Below are 6,000 nucleotides of genomic sequence, written 5' to 3'. Positions count from 1 at the left end.
GTGTCCCACTCTTGAAGGTCCTCCTTAAATGTACTTCACCAGGTCTTCTTTGATCGAGCCTATCTTCTTTTTTCCATCTGGTGATGCCCATTCCACTGCCACGTCCCAGAGGTGAAATTCATGTCCTACCAGCTGAAGTCATCTGTCACGATGCCCCACAGGCACCTCTGACTACTCCTCTGTGGCACCACTTCATTGGTGATATTGGCTCTCCATGTGATGCCCACGATCATATGTAGGCAGTGCTGGTGAAAGACATCCAACTTACGTGACACCTTTGATATTCTCTTCCATGTCTTGCTAGCATAGATTGTGGTTGGTATTACTAAAGACATGTAGAGTTGCAGCTTTATGGCTGTGTTGATGGTGTGGATGCCCAAACCATGTGGAGCCACTGAAAGACCAATGCTGCTTTGCCGATTTGTGTGTGGACATGGATCTCTACGTCACCCTCCCAGGAGATGTTGCTTCCTAGGTAGGGAAGTGGTCTATATCCTTGATGTTCTGTCGCCCAATGGTGATGGGAGGGTCTTGCTACCATCCAGTCATCATTGTCTTGGTCTTCTCACAGCTGACGTGTAGACCAACCTAGGTGCCGTTACTCTCAAGACTGGTGGCCATCGAGCACGCACGATTCTTTGGCCAGCAAGGTGAAGTTGTCTGCAAAATCCAGGTCTGTGAACCAGTGGCGATGTTACAGAGTGCCAAAGTCTGCACCCATCATCGTCTTCCTCATGGTGAAATCAATACCAAGAGGAAAAGGAAAGGGGAGAGTATGCAACCTTGTCGTACTCTGTGATGATGTTGAAGGAGTCTATGGTGCCCTTGCTGGTCTGGATACAGTAGCTGGAATCACGGTTATAAGGCTTTGAAGATGTTAACATATCACTCCAGGATGCCGTACTGTCTTGCGATGTGCCAGGGTGGCTGCTGGATGCTATTGAAAGCCTTCTTGAAATCAAAGAATTTGAATACAAGTGGGTTCAGATAATCTAGACTCTGCTCTATGATGTTTCTGGGCATAAAGATCTGTCACCCCAGGAACCTGCCTATTCTTCACAAAGGGTACTCTCGCGTTCTGGTTTCAATCTATTATATGATTCTATGAGTGTTTTCTGCTGTTAACATTCAAAATGATATTCCATCCAAGCAACAATGATCAAGTCATTCTCGCATTCCTCTTTTTGGAATATTGCTCTGTGTAAATTGGCTGCCGCGTTTCCTACAACCATGACTGAACCTTGAACGTGCTTCTTTGGCCAAAAAGCACTTTGTGATGTCCTGAGATTGTGCTCTCCTGGTTGAACCAGGGTTCTTCCCTTTCTTGATGATAATTGTCAAATGAGGGATGTCAGGCCATGAGGTTACAAACTGTGGTCAAATAAAATTCCTCTGCTGTTGGCCCAAAGCACCTCATGGATGTCCAGTTTTGAGCTGCTGGATCTGTTTTCAATCTATCTAATTTAGCACATCAGCAGTACTAGACAACATGATGGACAGTCTGCTCAGTGTGAAGACATAAATTCATCACAAGGACTAAGTGATGGTCATTCTTACCAATTAGTGAGTGAAAGGTTAAGTAGGTTTTCCCCTTGTATTGGTTCTCTGGGTATCTGATGCAGGTCCATTCTGGCATATACATCCTTCAGGACTCGGCCAGTAGTGGTTATGGACATTGAAGTTTTCCCAGCTAAAGTACACTGTTTGCCTTTGCTATCCTCAGTGATTCTTCTAAATGATGTTCAACATGGAGAAGTACTGATTGAAGGCAGTGAGCAGTAGATGTTTCCATGCCCATGTTTGACTTGATGCCATGAGACCATAGAGTCCAGAGTCAGTGTGAAGGATTCCTAGGGCCACTCCCTCCTAACTGGTATCTACCACTGTGCCATCACCTCTGGTGGGTCCATCCTGACAGTTGGAAAAGACATACTCAGGGATGGTGCCAACATAAGATGGCTAAAAGGTATGACTCATTGACTATGACTATGTCAGGCTGACGCTCAACTAGTCTGTGAGACAGCTCTCCCAATTGTGGCACAAGTTCCCAGATGTTGGTGAGGTGGACTTTGCAGGTCGACTGGGCAGTGTGTACCTTTATCGTCTCCAGTTGCTTAGGTCATTGCTGGCTAGTCCTTCCGATTTTATTCAACTTTTCTGTAGCAGTTTGGTGCAACTAAGCTTGCTAGGCATTGCAGGGGGAAGTTAAGAGTCACCACATGGCTGAGAGACTGAAGTCATAAACACTGCAGATTTTCTTCCCTAAAGGACATAATGGGAGGATTTGGCTCCCAGATGTCCGACTACATAGACAGAAATGAACACATTATAAGTAAACAAGTCTGTTCTTTATTCAGAGAACTACATATGGAATTAAACTTGCTATCTTATTTACAAAGATACCTTGCGTTCAGACATGGAGCAATGCACAAGGGCAAACTATTTATAGCGGTGACACCTAGCACTATCAGAGAACCACATTCTCTTGGTCCCGGTGCTGTTGTTGGCTCTCCATTCACTTAAACAGTACTGTAATATTTATTTCAGCATTAACATAAACAAATGTTACACAGAGGGCTGAGTGTCTAAATTTAACTAGTACTCTCGAGGATACATTTATAGAATTATAGAATAACTATAGCACAGAATGGGGTCATTCAGCTCGTTAGGTCTGAGTTGGCTCCAGTTAGTCCCAATTCTTGACTCCTTTTCCATATCTCTAATTTATTTCTCCTTCAATTAATTTAATGTCAAATCACCTCTAGAGGCAGGATGGGGCTTTAAGGGCATAAGAGACAAAATGACAATTGAGAGTATGCCAACATTATATATCACACTTGTTCTACTCTACAATTGAAGTCATCTCAATAACCTTCAGGACAGAAGTTCTGAGACAGGCTCTACCTTGACTGTTGACAATTAAGAATTAATTTTCATTCTGACAAACGGTACACAAGCCATCTGTAGACCATCTGTTCTCTCCGTAGATGCCCATTTAACCTACTGCACATTTTCAACTCTTTTGTGTTTGCTTCTCCTTCAGATGCTGACTGACCCATTGCAATTTTGTTTCTGGTCTCGATTTCAGATTTCCAGCTGTCATCTACCTTTTTTTAAAATTCATTCATAGGATGGCATCGCTGGCTAGACCACCATTTATTGCCCATCCCTAATTGCCTTTGTTAAGAGGGCATTTTTAAGAGTCAACCACTTGGCTGTAGGTCTGGAGTCACATGTAGGCCAGACCAGGTAAGGATGGCAGATTTACTTCCCTAAAGGGCATTAGTGAACCAGCTGGGTTTTTATGACAATTGGCAATGGTTTCATGGGCATCATTAGACTTTTTTGATTCCAGATGTTTATTGAATTAAATTTTTACTATCTGCCGTGGTGGGATTCTAACCCGGGTCCCCAGAGCATTACCTTTCACCCCCTTTTAATGTCCAATGTTTTGTCTGGTATATAAGAGCTAAAGGATAAGGCAAAAACTGTGAGACATTTGAATTACAAACTTTTTTTAATGCATTCATGGGATGTGAGTGTCAATGGCCTACTCCTAATTGCCCTTGAGACTGAGGCCATTTCAGAGGGCATTTAATAGTCAAGCACATTGCTGTGGGTCTGGAGTCACATGAAGGCCAGACTAGGTAAGCAGATTTCCTTCCTAAAGGGCATCAGTAAACCAGATGGGTTTTTTACAGCAATTAGCAATGGTTTTATGGTCATCATCAATTCCAGATTTTTATTGAATTCAAATTTCACCATCTGCCACAGTGGGTTTCGAACCCAGATCCCCAGAAGCATTACCCTGGGTCTCTGGAATACTGGTCCAGTAACAATACCACTGTGCCACAGCCCCATAAGTAAAAGCCTGAAATAATAAAAAATACACAGTACCTTCATCCAAACCCCTAAAGAGAAACGCAAAACTTTGGGTATAACTCAAACAGGAAAAAGTATTAGATTAGGACAATTCAAAATGACTGCAAACATTTTCACTTCATGCCCCTCAATCTGTAATCCACTTTAATGTCTTTTCACCAACTAACTGATTTAGTCTTTGTAGATCTGCAAGTACCTTACTGCTTTTCAACTTTATTTTTACATATAAAAACGACTCTCAGGCCATTAAATCCTGTGTACTCAGTAAGAATAAGCTTCCTGTCTCATGTGAAAAATGAGATGACTCTGCCAATAACTACGTTGAAATATCAACCTGGATTACTGCTGGATTTTGGGGCAGGCTTGGATTGACCAGCTGGTTTTTCCCTACTCCTCAATTTAAACACTTGTATGTGCTAATATCCGCAGTGGGGCTTGAACCCACAACCTTGAGTGACACAGTAGAGCCAAAAAAGACTGACACCAAAAACAGTTGGATGCTGTGATTGGGGGTCAGGGGATGAACTGTAATGTGCTTCTAAATGAATGAACAAAGACAGAGCTACTGGCCTCTCTGAAACACAACTCTCATCTCATGAAAGATACAAGGAAAGAGCAGAGGAGTGCAATGAATTGGATAGCTTTTTCAAAGAGCTGGCATAGAAACTCTGGGACAAATGGTCTTCTATGATTCTGAGGGGTAAACTGGAGGGATATTTCACCCGACATCCTACTTTTAATCACTTATGTCATGATTGACTAAAATGGTGTAACAGATCTTCTCCCCTACTGATCAGAGTTAAACATTATTCTCGGGTGAGGGAGTTGCAGAGGGGAAAATCTTCCTACCTCTGGATTGTAGTCTGGCAATTCCGGCTGGGAAGCTCGTATGACCTGATTACAGGCAGAATCAGGCCAGGCAATGATGTTATTCCACTTTCATGGCCAAATCATGATTGCCAGCACTATATCAAAGCTCAGGTATGACGAATGATGATCAGAGTGAGATATCAAGGGGCAAAGGGTACTTGCAGGCCAATACCTTCAAGGTGGGAGGGGAAGAAAATGCATCACCGGGTGACTACAGCAGGAGCATTTTTTTAATTCATTCATGGCATGTCTTGACCATAACAATGTGCCAATCATGCCCAAATATTGTCACTCTCTCCTGGGAGTGTGCAGTCACTGGGATATGGCTGAGACTTCACTTTCACTCAGGGAGGGTCTTCCAGCCAACACCAAAAGGTGTCTTTCACCCCATTAGCCAAGAGTGAGAGGACAGCACAGTAACCTGCTGCACCCAAATTATTTTTTAGTTTTATATTATACAGGTCATAAAGGCAGCAGTTGCAAGATAAGCTTTCAATGCAAAGGGAAATTAAAATATGAAGCGGATTAGCATAAGTATCTACTGAAATAGGTATTTGAAGGGAGAATTGGGGAAAGAACAGGAAAATGGGATTGGAGAAAATTATTCCAGTGTTAAGATGGTCGGCAGACAGATCGGGAACCAGATTTCCTTTCCCCTGCAATTTCTAAGATTCTATATCACTATCCTCTGCCTATCTGAAAAGATTAACTTAACGTTTATAAAAGTGCCTTTTCACTATGTCCCAAATTGCTTTAGAGCCAATTGAGAACTCTTGAAGTTTAACTACTTTCACGGTGCTAGCAAATAAGCAGCTAAATTTCAAACAGCAATGCCCCAGCAAACAGCAAATGTTCAGATAACCTGTTTCAGTGATGTTAGTTGAGGAATAGGTATTGACCAGCATTCTCTTGCCCTTCTTTAAATAGTGCTGTGGGGTCTCTTATTTCCACCCGAGGGGGCAGCAACAGAACTACATTATGGGATGAATTCTTGTTGCAATGCTCTCTGACATTGCTAGTTACTCCATTGCTATCATCTGCAAGTCACTTACGCGTAATGATAGGTATACAAAATTTTTGTTTTGCAAAAACACTACAGCAACATAGAGAAAACTACAAGTTTGAAGTAAAAAAAAAAACAAGTAAATGCTAGAAATACACCCAGCAGGCCAGTCAGATAAATGGAAAAGGTAAATGGGAAAGGGCAGAGATAGACTGTGGCCACACTCTGTGGTCTGAAATCTAATT

This window comes from Carcharodon carcharias, chromosome 1 (genome assembly GCF_017639515.1).
Source record: "Carcharodon carcharias isolate sCarCar2 chromosome 1, sCarCar2.pri, whole genome shotgun sequence".
Taxonomy (NCBI): Eukaryota; Metazoa; Chordata; class Chondrichthyes; order Lamniformes; family Lamnidae; genus Carcharodon; species Carcharodon carcharias.
This window is presented reverse-complemented; position numbering follows the sequence as displayed.